Source organism: Ciconia boyciana, chromosome 7 (assembly GCF_034638445.1).
Source record: "Ciconia boyciana chromosome 7, ASM3463844v1, whole genome shotgun sequence".
Classification (NCBI taxonomy): domain Eukaryota; kingdom Metazoa; phylum Chordata; class Aves; order Ciconiiformes; family Ciconiidae; genus Ciconia; species Ciconia boyciana.
Window position 1 is genome coordinate 58,934,460 of NC_132940.1, and position 16,809 is coordinate 58,951,268.

A 16,809-nucleotide genomic window follows, 5' to 3' on the forward strand; every position below is an offset into this window, starting at 1 on the left:
ACTGCAGAGGCCATCACACGTTATGCAAATCTTGAATAGTGCATTACTTACACTTAGCCCGTAATTTCATTAACTTCAGCATGTACATTATGAGAGAGGGTAATATCAACAGACATCTAAACAGCAGTCCATCGTCCATCACGCCTCCTCCATCAACCAAGTGTCCTGAAAGCACAGGGCTAGGATAACTACCAGGCTACAATTCTAAAGCCATTCTTAGTCATCTTTTAAGTCAAGAACCTTCTTAGGACTATCCCTCTATCTTAGTTTCTTTTCTTAACAGAAAGGAGGGAAAAAAACCAAACCAACAGCTTCATATCTCTTCTGTTTCATCAGCTTTCTGGAAGCTCCAACTGTGGAAAAGCAATGAATGCTATGCTTGCCCCTTGCTCAGCAATTTTTAAATATATATATATAAATATAAATATATAAATAATGTATCTATCTATAAATATATGAAATTATAAATAGATATAAAATTATATATATGTAAAAAATAAGATCATGATCCTCATTCCTGCATTTCTGCGCCTTGGTACTTATTTTCTGAAAAGTTTTCTTCCAAGTACATCCAGTACCTGCTTTTGCCACACTTTAGTTCTTAAAAGGAAGCATTAGAATGAAAATGATGTTTTCCCAAATCCACTGCTTCCTAAGCAACTCTGAGTAGCAGTAGGGTTGTCTTTTTTTATCCCTCCTTTGTAGTTGTAGTTTGGGCTTTTAAAAATAGCAACAAAAGTTCTAAAGTGCCACTACAGGTTTAGAAAAATGCTTTTCCACTAACTCCTCATACATATTCAGAAGGGCTTTGCAACTGACTTTTTAAAAAAGAGCTTAAACAAGCTACTTTATTTTCCTCATCGTTGTAATAGTGTCAGTGAGCAGATGCTGAAATGGAAAGTTCTAAGCACACTCACAGTGTAGTTGAAGAGGCAAACTTGGAAAGCTTACCAATTACAAAACATTACAAATGAACCCAAATAACACCAGAGTAACTTGGAGAATTCTGAATTACTGATTACTATCCTCAGTTTACAGATAAAAAGAAATACAGAGAAGGTTAAATAGCATCTTTTTGATGAGGCGAAGCATGAACAAGACTCCCTCTCCATACCAGTGAATCACATGCTTATTTACATTTCTTAATTACAAGCACAGGCAGAAACACATTACTGTTAAGGCATATACCAGCATGAAAAAAAACAAAACAAGAACATGCAGTCGTAAGAACTTTTCTGTCCACACATACAAACAATGATACTACAGATGGACCACAATAAAATTAAATATTCACAACACAGACTGAGTTTACACCAGCAGCCTTTTAAGTTCAGTTCCACAATCCTGTTGAGGCTCCTCTGAACCGATGGTTGTAAGAGCTCATCTTCTCCCTGCCCAAGGCATGTGTTCTCATTCTTCATCATGCTGGCACTGGTGCTCCCTGAGCCAGCTCATGACAGGATCAGATGGATTAAAGTGGCAGGGAACTACTCATTTTTCCCTTCTTGGGTTAGCTTCTGCTATTTTAGCTGCCTTACTGAGATCACCAAGGAGTGAGACGAATGCCTGCATCTACACTGGAGAGTGAGCACAACTACAGCAGTGCTGAGCTAGTTCAGCTTCAAAAATGGTGGTTCCATTGCAAATTTTTCCTCCCTCTCCACCAATAATGGCTAACAAAGAAACAGAAGCAGGGCTGGGGGACACACATACATATTAAATCCTTTTAGACAAGTATCTTTTCAAAAGAAATGTCAACCTTGGCTTTTTAAAAATTTCAAGCGTTAAATGCCAGCTCAATACCATTTCTTTAAAGACTTGCAAACAGTCCAAAGGGGACACCCCAAAATCTACATTCTTTTTAGAGCAACTGCAACAAAACAGCAACTTTTGTTTTAAACTGGGATACAGACATGTGCTGGAATGGTGCATATAGTCATTCTGTGTGCACATTCATTTTACTTGCACATGTAAGCACGCCTCCAGGGTTTGGATTTGGAAAGCAAAAATGTAAACAGAAACGGTTTTGAAGTATAGTTGGCAGCTTGTGTTTCTGTGTACACTTTCAAATCTGGAAAGCTGCCTGGAATAAATAGAATCAATTATGTTCTTCGACAGTAAAAGGACTACAATTTTAAGAGAATTCTAGAGAGATACCATTTAAATCCAACTAAGGATACACGCAAACACTTCAAATGAACACTACATCACACCTGCAATCCCTGACCTTCCAAAAACACCTCAAACTTTTTTCCCCTGCCAAAAGCTTTGGGATGCCACAGATGGTCAGAAAGGCCAAACTCAAAGATGCCCACTGATGAAAATGCATTATTTTCAACTCATTACAGCCTTCCTGATCCATTCAGCACATTCTCCATCACTAACCTTGCTGAGCACCCAACTTAGCAAGGATCAAATTTTGAAACTCCATTCAAAAAGAACAGATATACATGGAGGAAGAATGAGGGAAGTTAAAAAACATACCTCCCAAAATACTAACTTCTACTTGCTTCCAGATACACTTATCGCATTAATGTGAATTTATATAATCTATTTTCCTATAGGATAGAAATCCCCTACAGTCAAACAACTACACCATTTAGAATAAGGGATTCAAAGTTTAGAAAATTTGGTTTTGGTAAACAATGACAGTTTTATCACCTCACAGCACTGAACTGAGCAGAACTGCAGCGGCATGGTTAACTAAATTTCATTCTATTGCATATTATATTACAAGTGACAGCCTACAATTATTTTTCTAATGTCTTCTTGATGTCATACACATATGTTAACTTTGAAAAGGTTTACATGAGACCATCATAAAGTTTGCTACCACTTCTTCTGAAAATAATTCCTTCCCCTTAAGGAATGGAGCTCAGTGAGGGAGAAATTCAGTAAGAATTGTACTGCAGGAGAGTTAATGTTGGTTCCTAAAATTAGTACTCAAAGAAGTATTTTCTATATTCATAATTTAAGCAAACTAAGCTTGGGACAAATTAACTTGAGTCAAAACCCCACATATATTTTCCCCTAAAGACATTTGAAGCTACTGCAGCTATTTTCACCACACTTTTACACATAAAAGCCCTGTGCATCTATAGCTCAGCAGGACACCCTGGCAGTATTTTTTCCACTGTAAGTGTTTTTCGTACATTAACATTTTGCCAGAAGAATCTCAAACAGGAGCGTCACTGATCTAAGTTTTGTGTGTCTTGCTAAAAGGAAGGACTGTTACTCTTCAGTACAGATGGAATCTACGTTACAAAAACAAGCAAACGAGAAATGACCTTTCATGAGCAATTCTGTCAGAAAGTGTGGAGAACCCTTCCTTGCTAAGAGAACACTCATTTTTACTGATTATCTGTTTACAGATTAGAGGAATTGATTTTCACAGTCTAGAGATTACTCACAAACATTCTACCTACTCCACATAATATCAATATTTCACAATTTACATATATATATATATAAAAATATATAAAGACCACAGTTAACTGATAAGGCTTTTTCCCCGTTTTGTAAATTATCTGTGAGAATGTTTACCAAAGAGAGGAGCTCCATCTAACATTAACACATGCATCTTATAAAGCAGGTGAAAACCCACTGTGCAAGTCTGTGGGCCAGTCTAAGGAAAAAAAAAACAATTTTGTTCACTTTAGGAGACTTATTGTTAAGGTTGTCTGTCATCAGCACAAGCACCTACAGTTATTCTTCAGGCTCTGCAAGAAGGCAATTCTTCCATCTATGATGTACCAACTAGCAAGAAATGTAGCAAGCACAGAAGGAAGCAAGAAGCAGAAGTGTACTGTACTGTAATACTGTATTAAATGTATAAAGTATGGGATGATTATGTAAAGAGGTACACATTCCAGTGACTGAGAACTGAATAATTTTGCATTGCTATCAACTAGTGTTTCAAAACCAATTCAAAAGGACAGACTAAACACTCAATACAATTTTATCAGTCCATACTTGAAACTGAATTAGTCATTCAGTAAACTACTACACTATAATTGAAGTCCACTAGTTCTTCCAGTCACAAGACAAATCCCATTACATTGCTTTCATAGACAGGACATAGCAATGTTTTATAATAATTTGCAGTATCTTTGGTATCAAAGAGCTACTCGTTAAGATTTGTGTCTAGATTTGATTTCTTTTCCAGGTAGAAGTTTCCGCTAGACTCTGAGCATTGCCTTAAAAAAAAGTCTTCTACTCATTAAACAATCCAACTATGTTTATAGATTCCAATTTAGTGCGCACTCATGTGTAGGTTACATGATTTTCTTGATTCTCGACCAAACTAACAGAAGTATCAACTACAGGTATGTCCCCAAATAAGCTTTTTTTAACTTCTGTGGAATCCCTGAAACAAAAGTTATGGGAAAAGAAAAAAGAAAAAAAATTCCTGGGACAAGAGTAACACTTTTCAGAATGCAAAACCTATATTCCACTCTGTCCCAGACATTTCAAAGTTTCTAAAGACCAAAATGTTTTATTCTCAACTTCAGACACATCAGGCACTCCAAAACTCACCATGAAGAAAACTGGGCAGAGTCGTCTGTCTAATTCTGCTGCTGTCCAAACCTGCTGTGTGGTAACAGTAAGACTGCCCCAGACTAGATATTTTCAGTACTGTCCTTTTGTTCTTCCTGCTTGCCAAGCTGGCATTTTTCCAAAATCCAGGAAGACTAGTACAAAAATGTCTGAAATTGTCCTCTATGAAAACATTGTTACACACAGATTTAAACAGTAGCAATATTGCTTTGCTTAGAATAGAAAGCAAGAGACTGTTACACTACAGTTAGGTCTTCACATTTCTTAAGTATTACTTTCATCGTTATTTCACAGAAAAGGCTCAGATACACAGAATTCCTTATCTGATCACAAACAGCAGCGCAAGGGAAACAAACAGAAGGATTTAACAGTTGAAAACACATCTTTGCATTTCATTTCCTTCTGAAACAGGCAAGTATTTCCAAACACTACCAATTTTATCTGTAGTTACCTACTTCTTCCCCCCTGCAAAAAACAGTGCTAGGTACCTTTGTCTTGTTCTAGACAGCTAAAAAACCTAACATTATTGGTAACAACTGTAGAATTATAGTACAGCAGAAATACAAGATCATTCTTTCCTGTGAATGTAAAATCTCACTGGAAATTAGTGAAAAGAAGTTTCAGTTTAGTTAGATAGGAGAACAAGGGTTGACTACATTTCAAAGCTGTTTTCTTTAAAGTTATCTTACATGCAGATTTTTTTTTTGTTTCAGAATATAATATTCTTGGATCCTGGTTGTAGTGACTTTCAGATACCATGAATAAAATCAATGGTGAGGTCATCCTGAAAAAAAAAAGAACTCACTATACAGTATTGTCCAAGAACTGATATACATGTATGTTATGTTAATGAAAAAATATAGGATCAAACAGTCGAAACGAAAACAAGATGAACAGTTTAAAAAGATTTACTATTGCTGGAGTCTTTTTTTTTTTCTCCAAGAAAACCAAAAGACCTTTGTTAAATTCTTATTTTCAAATCCCCTTGCTCGCCCTCACCCATCCACACAGGCATATTGTTTATAGCTTCACTCACTATCTGGGAGCCATGAAAACAGGATCACAAGAAAGAAACATTTGCAAGTTGCTGGTGACCTCTACAACTCCCACTATGATTGTGCTTGTTCCCTAGGGATGCCATGACATACCAAAAGCAGAATGTCTGTCCTAGAACATTTTCTTCCAGTTAAAAGCAGAGTTTTTTCCTCTTTGTTAAACAAAGGAAAGCCTGGAATTAAATCTTCCATTTTAGTCCAAAATCATTCAGTAATTCCATTTCTAGCTTCACCTCAAAGGACAGGATTTTGTTATTTATAGAAGACTAGTAGTCATAAAGCACAACAAAGAATTAGAAAAGCAACGCATCTTCTCTTTACGCTTCACATATCTGCTTACTCATTATTTCAATGATTAGCTTGGCTTGCTATGTAGCAGGATGAGAATTACTCTCCCACCTGGCTGTGTTCCGGTTGGAGCTGTTCCTCCACAGCTAGGTTTGCACTCCGAAGTTCAGTGAGTGGCACTCAAATTCTTTCAAGCTCTTTAAATCAAAAGCCTTAAAGTTCAGCAACAAAATCAGAGCAACATGCCATTTTGTACCAACAGAAATAAGGTTTTCCTCTGATTACATATTTTTCTTTAATACTCTATTTAATATGGGGGACAAACTTTTTTTTATGTGAACATCAGAAAGAACATGAAGTAAAAGCACACCACAAACCATACTCTGCTCCTTGCTATAAATACTGAGGGCTTCAATGTCAGTTTTCACATGCAGAGATGTTCTCCTTTTGGAAATTAGTGCAAGACAATGTAAACAAAAGATTACTCTAGAATGCCTGTCATTAAACTAGAATAGATAGGTAACAAGTACTGAATATACATATAAAAACATAAAACTCCACCTTAAATAATGCTGTTTACTTTTCTTTCCATGTTTCTTCCCATCCTCCCACCTTCCTGGGATATTTGGAACCCAGACAGTAAACAGGATCTTTAAAAACAGGAAGCGCTGGCACACAGACAAGGACAAGGAGCTGGAGCAGAGTGAATCCAGGTGTTCTGCACTCTGGTCTAGTCTGAATCTTCACCTAACATGAGCCACTGTGTAGCAGAGCTGTAACTCAGATACTGGGCCTTTCCTGGTGCTGATCCCCCTAGGCATGTCACCTTGGCTTTTAGAAGTAACTCCCTCTGCTGCAGCAAGATGAACCTTCAGGTGTATTGAAAAAGATGAAAGACTTCCTCTCCCACTGTCCATACCTAGAAGGGCAGGGAAATAACTGCAATAAAACCCCGGAGGTACTGCAGTCCTCCCACCGCTGTGCTTGCCTCTCTGCCACAAGCAACAGTATCAAAAGGGTTCAGTCTACAACACTGACCGGACCAGCTCCTCTGGACGGAAGGCACAGAGAGAAATGTGTGTTCCTAAGAAAATTTGACTGAGATTGGGTCCACTTCTGTTTATTAATTTACATCCATCTTTACTCAAAAGATACACCCTGTGAGCCCTTTCTTTACTAAGAAGCATCTGAAAAAGACACCAAACTCAGACTGACTCACAGCATATTGTGTACTTCCCACATAACATTTCTAGAATGGAGTCCGACAGCAACTTTAAATTGAGATAAGTGTTTCTTCCGTACCAAATTACTGCAGACCCTGAAAGTAACTAATGTGTAAAAAAAGCAAAAAGTTTTGGAGTGGCCGTGGAGAGCAGTATTTTTGCAACTTTGTAGATTTTTAGTATTAAGCATAGAACAGGGAACTGGAAGACAGAAGTTTCTGTTCCGTAATCCAAACATAAATTAGCTTTCCATTTATTCTATCTTAACTGACTTCTGTAGCCAAACAGCATTTATAGAAGTATGGGTTTAGTCTGCATGGACTTACTGAATTCCGTTAGCAAAAGTCATTATCTTTTATGTACTGGCAAACAGAGGATGGGATGCAACTTCACTTTTGATAGAGCATTTGTAAGGAACCACATGCCTCAGCAAAAGCCATGGAAGTAGGTTTTTCTTTGTTTAAGCTCCTAAATTGAAAAAACCGAAACGATACTTTCTCCATTGAGGTATTCCTTAACTCCTTTTTTAAAACCATTTGTTGAGAGAACAAAGTTTGTGATAGAGTTAACGCAAAGGCACAGCCACCTTAATGAAAAATTTCAATTCTGCAGCTAAATACTCTTGCCCTATAAACAGCTGAAATTAATATAGTTCTTAGCAAATTGTCCTATACTAAGACACATGGAACAAGCCAGCAGACAAACAAATCCAGCTCCTTGCAAACCCTGTCCTGTAGAAGTAGTTGCCTACTTCCACACGAGCTATAATCACAACAGGAAAATACCATGGCTTTTCAAGAGTCAGTTAGAAATAATAAAGCACTACTCTCTAGTAGACTTGTTTGTGATACAGCGTCAATGGTGATTAACTAAATATTTATTTAGCAGTAGATGATAACCCTGCTGAAAGGTAAGCACCAGCAGTTTTCCATAAGATTATCAACAGACCTTTATTTACTCCAGCAGCAGACTGAAACTGTCCTGCCTACCCCACACATGAAGTGTGCGAGAGGCACAGTGGAATACTATTCAGCTGCAAAGCATTTAGCACCACTACATGTTCCCCTCAGGCTTCATCTCCCTAAGGGTCACAGATCACTTAGGTTGCATTGCACCTAAGCGCATCAGAAAACTGGGCCTTCTATGCAGAAGAATACTGTCAATTGAATTACTGATTTTGTAAGCATATTTGACCGCTTTATATAAGTTACAAAGAAACCAAAGTTTCTCTGAAACCTTAAGGAGCATGGGTTTATTTTTGTTCTAGCTATTGACTCTGGTTAAGTAGGACTCCTCTCTGCATTTACAGGTTGAATGCCAAAGCAACAATCATGAGTCCAGACGCTAACATATTTGCATTTGTGTTCAAGAAGTGCAAACAAACATGATTCATTGCGACTATTTATGTCATTAGGTCCTGCATGCTTCAGCCCGAAGTATAAAAACAGCTATGGTAAACTGTGACAAATGGTTCTTCAGCATGTTTAATCAAATGTTTATTATTTCTGTACATATCTGTTAGAAGCATCTGCTTTGCAAACCCTACGTTGTGCAAACACAAAAGCATGATTTCAAGTATGGGGCTACCAAGACATTAAGCTTGTTGTCAGTGCATCTCTTTTTCCTATACTTCAAGCTGTTACCCAAATTGTTTCTCTAACAAGGTCAGGGTACCAGCAACTTGTGTTTACTACATCTGAAAGAAACAGCTAATATTTGCCTAAATAGATGTTTGCAATTAACATGAACTTTCCAGAGAAGAAAGTGACATAAGCTCACAGGTATTTAAACAGTGAATACCAGCAACATCTCCACAATAGTTTAAAGATTTCTCAACTTCCCAGCTTGGAAAGTCACCTTCATATCCAGATTAAATGCTTTGAGGACTAAGGCACATGCTGCCTACTACTACAATCAGAGCTCTGTAAAAGGGATACATTAAAAACAAAGACCTTTATTTAAAAAAAGCCAAAAAGATACTGGCAGTAGTCAGTCACTGCTATTAAGAGAACTTTACACATCTGCACAAACAAGGAAGTATTTTTAATACATGGTTCTTTGGAAAGATTTTGTTAATGTTTTTGTAGGTGTGTATATTCAAAAAGACTGAAAGCAGTTTTCAGCCTGGTGAGGTTTAACCCTGGGATAGAACAGGAGACCACAACAGCTTAAGTGTTTTAGATTTAATTTCAACCCATAAAACCCAACAATTAGGGAAGAGTGACTATATTGCAAATCATCTTTTTTTGTTCTTTAAATAAATAACCTGCTCACATACCAGGACAGCAAGAGATTAGAAGCTATAATAATGGTTACACTTCTCGTGTCACCTTGCAGTTGCTTGTGATGATATCCTGTCTGCTGATGTACAATGAAAGGCTTGGAAAAGAGGTGATGAAAGAAGAGTTGAAGAGCTGGATTGCAAAGTAATTTGACAACACATTTAAGAAGAGTTTCCACAGTCAGGAATAGGTTTTGCTATCCTTTTCTTCATGTATCAACTCTGCCGTTTCGTTGCTCACTGGCCTCCGTTTTCATCCTTTATCTCTTGGTGGTAGTTATGCCATCTTTTCCTACATGTCAAAACATTCCAAGTTGGAGGTATCTAAGATCAAGGCAGTGCTGCTGAGCAGTGATAACGACATCAGTGTTTTATCCTCCATTTCAGAGCAAGTTGAAGAGGAAGACAAGTTATTAGAATTTTACCAACCACAACCTTGGTAAGCAGTTAAACATCAGAAAAACAGTTAAACTTTACCTTCTCAATTAAAATGTTAAAATCAACTTTAAGTGCTTTCTTTTAGCTAGCGACCACTTCTCAAAAAATTCACATAACTGGTTACGTTTATCATCTACAATGACAGCATTGCAAATTTCACATATTATTATTTTACACCAAAACACAAACATAATTTATTATAAATCAATCTTTGTAACAAGCTTGCTAGACTAAAAGTGGCACTCACAGGCACCCTATTTGGACACAGCCTCAATTATACACCACAATCAAGACTATTCAAGATGTCTGGATGTTGCTTAAAAATTAGCTCTTCCACTTAGACGCTAGAGGTTTTCTTGGGACAAGTGCTCTTCTACAGTACTTAATGTCAAAATTGAAGGAGATTTCAGAGGTGACAGCATGAAATTACAAGAAGATAAAATACAATATATTAATCACTTTCCTCCCACCAGTGGAGACTGCCTTGCTAAGCTGCTAAGTAGAACTGGTTGTTCAACATCCACATAAACTTTTCAGAAGGCAGAAGAGCAACTTTCAGTTTTATTAGTATCACTTCCACTTTTATAATCCAGCCACAATATTTGCTGATTATTCAGAGCTGGGAACATAAATACAAAAATGAAGAATAAGTGGTATGTTTTATAATCTAAGCATTTTAATGACCACAACAAGCATATTTTAGAATATTATTTGGAATAGAAGTTTTTACTTCCCTTTTCCCACAGGAAGCTAGCTCTAGCTAGGAACTTCTCCTTATGTTAGCACTATTAACTTTAATCTTTTAAACTATTCCTGTAGTCAAGAGTCAAGTGTTTTCCAGCCGTAATGAAAAGTAACTTAATGGCACAAGCACCAAAGCTGGATAATAACATACCTCATCACACAAATCATATTTGTTGAGTTTGAGAAAGAAAAAATTCATCTCCACTCTGCTTGCTTGGTAAACTAGATTTTATCTCTGCTCATTCTTACTTTTTTTGTGCTTGTATTTTCAAGTGTTCAGTTTGCCTACATCTTTGCAGAGATAGGTCTCATCACTTTTACAGTAAGTCAGATGTCAAAGTCCCAAGGTACAGAAAATTTTGTTCTATTAGATTCAGATCATGGAACAGGCAGGTATTTCTACTTATGGTTGATCAGACAAGATGCTGAATCTTGAATATTTTCTTTCAGTAACATTCAAGGTTTCTTGCATTTTGAGGATGTTCGAGAACTTGTTTCTTTGTTGACTGCTAATAGCTAAAAGATGGAATAAGGTTGCAACAAGGAGTAACTTTTGCTCATAGATTTAGTGTCCTCTGCAAGGATCCACAGCTAAACAGCTAATAGTTTAAGACACTTTTCCAAGACAACAACTGCAATCTCAGCAGACAATCCATGCTTCTGGAAGGACCATGACCCAAGTCAACAGCAAGAGTTAAAAATCAGGAAGAGTCTTAGAACACACTGGGCAAGAGTCATTCATCACTGTGAACTGCCACATTAAGTATTGGCAACAGACTGACTAATTAGTATGGAAATAACAAAAAGAGTTAAGTTTCAATGACAGATAAATTTGACATGTTGTACAATCTAGGAGGCAACCTTCCAGTTTTCTTTCTTTTCTGTTTGGACTTAGAGAGAAAACACCCAAGGGATGTTTCTCTACATTTCTTTGCCTTAGAAGAGGGTCACAATGTACAGCCAATAATATGACTCAGCTGTCTCAAAATTTCAGGGAACTTTACAGTAACTCTTAGTCAATTCAATAAGTCTCCTGTATTCGACAAACATGCTTTGTGGTTCACAATCCTCAAAAGCTACATTTGCAAGCATTTATTTAACCGGAAGCTGTAAGCAGAACTGCCAAAGTTTTCCTACATAAAATCCATGAGGATAAGTTAATCTAAAGAAATGTGTTAATGGGTAGACAAAAAAAAAATCCAACCACCCAAAAGACAATCTCTGAGGTATATCTAACCGTCTATTGGTAAAAAGCAATGGGGCATGAAACAAGAGATCACTGAACCTTCAGTTCTGTGTTTGACCCAACTGTTCTTAAACTAGACTGCAGAAGTAGCCATTTACTTCTATTGCTGCAAGTTAGCAACATGCCAAGGAGGTGAAAGCTTCAACAGTACTCCGTCGTTCTCTCCCCTTCAATTTCCCAGAGGTAAGCTGGTTTCTTTGAATTTCATTTTTACATTTCCAGAGTTCAGGTATTTGAGCATTGTTTTGAAAAAACAGACTACAAACACTCCCAGCAAGTGTACTTGGTCAATTATGCCTGCTAAGTGCTTTTATTCCCTGCTTTACTGGCTTTAAGAAAAGAATGCTCTTAGTAGAGAACAAGTGACTATATCCACTGTTCCTCACATTTCTTGCTTGAAATACACAGGCTTCTTAGACTGCCTTCCACAAAATCTGCATCCAGAATTAACTAGAAAAATACTCTTCTAGAATTGAAGTGTAAATGCATGATATGTAAAATCAAACAACATACTGGCTGCAAAACCATTAAGTACTGCTTAGACTGAGAATGAAGATCCAGAATTACATAGACTGTACTAAGTCTGCTGCATTTCCATTTGTCCACAAGTTAACTCACAGGATTTATAAAAATGCCTTTTCGTTGTTTTTTTTTTTTAAAAAAACCAGTTTGATTCCCTCTACCCCCCAGCTGGGCTTGCTTTTGTGTTGCATTTTCTGTTTGGTTCATTGGGTGTTTTGGTTTTCCTTTGTTTTGTGTTTTTTAAAGTTAATACTGTAGCAGTGCTGCAGGGAAAACAAACAGTTAATACTTGAGTATTATTTCTGGATCATTTAACACTCTATTAACCATTCAGAAATAGATTTGTAGAATAAATTCAGTTGGAAGGAACCTCTAGAGGTTATCTGGACCAACCCTGTACTCAAAACAATTCACATGTTTGGTGTCCAAATAAATATCAAGAGAAGCAAATCTATTTTCTCTCCACTGGTCACATTTGGATTAAGAAACTACAAAGAGAAACCTGTAACAAAATTCTTTGCCATGACACATTCAACTTAAAGGGCAAAAGAAAATTCCCATCCAGTTTTAGAGTAAATATTTTTGTGGCCTCTTCTAGCCATAGCTACAATTTCAGACAGGCATCATCACTTGGAGCAGCTGGATGTCTGGCTTTTTAAAAGGATGAGACAAAACCCCTACAAGCATGGAACACAATGCATAAAAAGCCACAAAAAACCCCAACAAAGCCTACCTTAGCTTACACTACAAGCCATGAGTCTGTTTCTTCAGTTAGTCAAAGTACAAATGCTTATTCTTTCCCTAATGCTCCCCCTCCAACTCAATCACGCACACAAAAAAGGCACATATGGCACATTTTTCCTCAACTGAGAGATTTACTAGATTTCACACATTTTTCAGTAATTACAAAACAGTAAGTAGTAAGACAAAATGTAGTTTTATAATGGTATTTTAAGACTAAACTGGAAAGACTAATTTTGCAGTGTTATTCCCGCTCCAGTTATAAATCATAAAAATCAGTTTCCTCATCAGTATCAAAGTTTAAAAAAAAATCTTAGCTTCCTCCTCACCCAAATACAACTTTTTCAAATGTCCTATTAACTACAACCTTTGTTAACCTTGATTAATGTACTCAACTAGGCAAAGCAAACTTACATATGATATCCATCTACAAGATGCTAGTATTTCTTGTATTATTTGGAATTAATGTATCAACATCCCAATTTCCTTTCCCCCAAAACAGGCAAGAAAAGCAATAGCAACAGATTTCTATTTGGAAGTGACTGATATTTGCAAGGTGTTCAGATATCTGAGTATTCCTGGTACTCAGAGAATCTGCACTGAAAGTCTAGAAGACTACATAATGAATTGACTTTTTAATGTACAAAATTTTTAAGAAAGCAGTTTTTGCAGACTAAATGTCAGCCTTAGGCTTGTTGTCTAGCCATTTATAGATAACTTTAAGTCCTTTCCAAGTTAAAACTATGATGATTATCAAGGTTGTTCAAAATTGTATTAAACATGACCAACCCACTAAAAAGCACACTACACATTTGAATCTGAGGAACAACTGTGATCAGGAAGTCCATTCTTTACGCAGTAACACCTCTTAAAGGTGTGATTTTCTTCCAATAACTGGAAACCTCTTACGATATACTTGGTCTTGTGAAATAGCATAATGGTGAAGTGTGAAACTCTTGCTTGCTGTAGAAATTCCTATTCTAAAGCTTCCAGCAACTTTCAAAAAGTGAGTTATCCAGGAAGAATTATCCCCTTTTGCTTCCAGAAAGCAGGAATAGCCTGATTATCAGAGAAACAGTTAGCTAAGTATTGAACTACTTTATGACTTCCAATAAAGCACAATTGCTTTGTAAACAGCTCAGTTATACCACCTTTCCCAAAGAATACTCCACAAAAAAACCCCCCACTCAGTTTCATTATTCATGCAAGTAAACTGCAATAAGAAGCAAAACAAATTTGCCATTAACACAGAATGACAATTTGAAGCAGCTTAACAACCAACACACCTTGGCATGGATTTGTAGGCTGGGCTTAGTGTGCTTTGAAAAAAAAACAAAACACCCATGAAACACTGTCTCCAGGTTGCCAAGAATGGCATCAAGTTAACATCTATGACATGCAGGGCATCTGCTCCAGTCAGACTCCAACTGCAGCTCTGAAGTTGTCATATTTATTGTCTTAATGAAAAAGCAGAATATTTAATGGATCACATAAGGAATTGTGTGGTTTCATAAATTCCTCTGGAAACACTATGAGCTTGGTTGACATGTGGTTTGTCTACGTGATGACATTGGCTAAAATATGCTTCCAAACTAACCACTCTGGAAAAGCTTGCCAATGTTATTGTTTCAGAATAAAGTTATTTACTGTGAAACTTTAAGTTCACATGGGGCTTTATTTCAGAACAGCTTATCTACTCAGTTCCACATAGTAGACAAACCATTAAATCCCATCATCCCAAGTACTGGAATATTCCTAGGAACTAACAATGTTTACACACAACAAGAGGTGGACTTTGTTTATTACACTGCATTATAGAATTGCAGCATGGAAGCAACAAGTATGAGAACATCTCTATAAATTAATTGTGAGGTGGGAGGAATTCAAGAATGATTCAGATCACGATGGGAAAGTTTCTAACTTCATCCAATGTGATGCATTTGAAAGCCTGCTATAGCTCAAAGCTAGGATGCAAGGGTACAAGTAACTAACAGAACAGAGTCCAGATTTCTTCTATTAAGTACTACAAAAATCCAGACTCAAAATCCAGTTTACTGCTCCTTTACAAGTCTGCTGCAGAACACTCACAACTGCAGAATTAACTGAAGCAAAGCTTTATAATCCATACTGTCTACTTTTAAACATATACTTTCCTTATGCTTCTTCTGAATATGCACCGTTTATAAAGCAACCTCTGTTCAATCACATTTTTAAAGTCAACAAGAAAAAGTTAGAGAAAAAAAATTACAAAGACATACCAGTAACAGCAGCAGAATTAACAGGTCTGATACCTTAATAACTTCGGAATACTGAAAACAGCAACAGAACCCCCAAAGAAAGACAAACATGCAGTTTGTATTAGTTTGGTAAAAGTTTTGTTAGCATTCAGTCTACTAGAAAATACACAAGTACTGGTAAGAAACAGCAGTTTCATATTTAATATCAATAAAACCACGTCTCTGGATAGTATGAAATAAAAAATAAGTTTTTACAGGTAGCATAGATGTGACACTGATACTGTAAGTCGACTGCAACTGGAAACAGATTGTATGCCACCGATTCATACACACACCCAGTCGGAAGAGGCTCTGCTCCCAGTATCATTAACTAGCCCACAAACACTCCATCACAAGAACTGCTGAAACGTATTTATAGAAAATAGCTGTATTTCGGGGGTGGGGGGACCCACACTCGAAAGCAACAAGCCACTACGGTTTTTCCTCTCCCAGGTGACGTCCCTACGAGGTGAGACCCACAAATCAGGATTTGGCAGAGGAACGCCTTGGAGCTTTCCCAGCCGAGGGAAGCCCCACCGCAGCGCTCCTCCAGAAGGACGCAGCCGCGCCCCGACCCTCCCCACCCCCAGCCACCCGAGGGTCGTGCTTCCCCCTCCGGCTGCCGAGGACGAGCAAGACGCCCCACAGCCTACAGAAAGCGGCGCTCCCCTCCGCCACCGCCCGGCCAGAGCGCCGGGAAGCCCCCGACCACCGCCGCGGGACGCCCCAGAGAGCGCTGCCGTGCCGCGGGAGAGCCAGGCGGCCCCAGCACCGACCCCCGCCTCACTCACCTCACAGGCGCGGCCTCCCCGCCTCCGAGCCGGCCCGCAGCCGCCGCCCCGACGGGCAGGGCTGGGCCGGGCCGGGCCGGGCAGCGCCCCGCAGCCCTCGCAACCCCTTCAGCCGCCCCACAGCCACCACTGCACCCCTCTGCGGGTGACCGTCCCCCCGCCCCGGGCGCTGGCGGAAGCGGCGCCGGCAGCCCCCGCGCCGCTCCCACAGAGCCGCCTCCCGCACGGGCAATAACAGGAAGGGAGCGGGGGCCCTGACCCAGGATGGGGATGGCGCCGCCCGCCGGAAGTGGAACCGCGGCGCGCGGGGGGGAGGGGGAGGGGGAAGGCGGTGGCGGGCAGCGCGCGTGCGCCGCCGAGGAGGGGTCGGGGTCGCGCGCTGTGCGCCAGCGGAGGGCCGCGGCGTGACGTCACCGGCCGCCCAGGCCACGCCCCGCCCGGCTCCCGCTGCGGGGCCTGCCCGTCTGCGCCTTCCGGCCAGCGCGCGGCCGCTCCCCCACAGCCCCCCCGCCTCGGTGTCCTGCTGCCCCCTAGCGCGGCGGCGGCGGCGGCGCTGGGACGTCCGCCTTCCCCCTGCCGGAGCTGCCGGTACGGCACGACTGCAGCACCGGGGCCCGGCAGGTGACCTGGCTGGAAAGGCGCTTTCA

At 39.3% G+C, this 16,809-nt stretch overlaps 1 protein-coding gene across 7 annotated transcripts in view; it reads right to left on the reverse strand.

Annotated features, from left to right (window-relative positions):
• Positions 1 to 16,549, reverse strand: part of PIK3CA (phosphatidylinositol-4,5-bisphosphate 3-kinase catalytic subunit alpha) — a 46,473-nt gene extending 29,924 nt beyond the window's left edge. For 2 of the 7 annotated variants that reach the window (XR_012043276.1, XM_072866630.1), the window contains exons 1-2: positions 16,163 to 16,549; positions 52 to 165 (exon numbers count right to left, since the gene is read on the reverse strand). The gene's annotated coding sequence lies outside the window, so the exon portion shown is untranslated. Of the gene's footprint in view, positions 1 to 51; positions 166 to 4,536; positions 4,853 to 5,246; positions 5,265 to 15,353; positions 15,405 to 16,162 lie in introns of those variants that run through there. The other 5 variants (XM_072866633.1, XM_072866631.1, XM_072866632.1 and 2 more) reach the window with 5 other exon arrangements.
• Between the last annotated feature and the right edge of the window lie 260 nt (positions 16,550 to 16,809).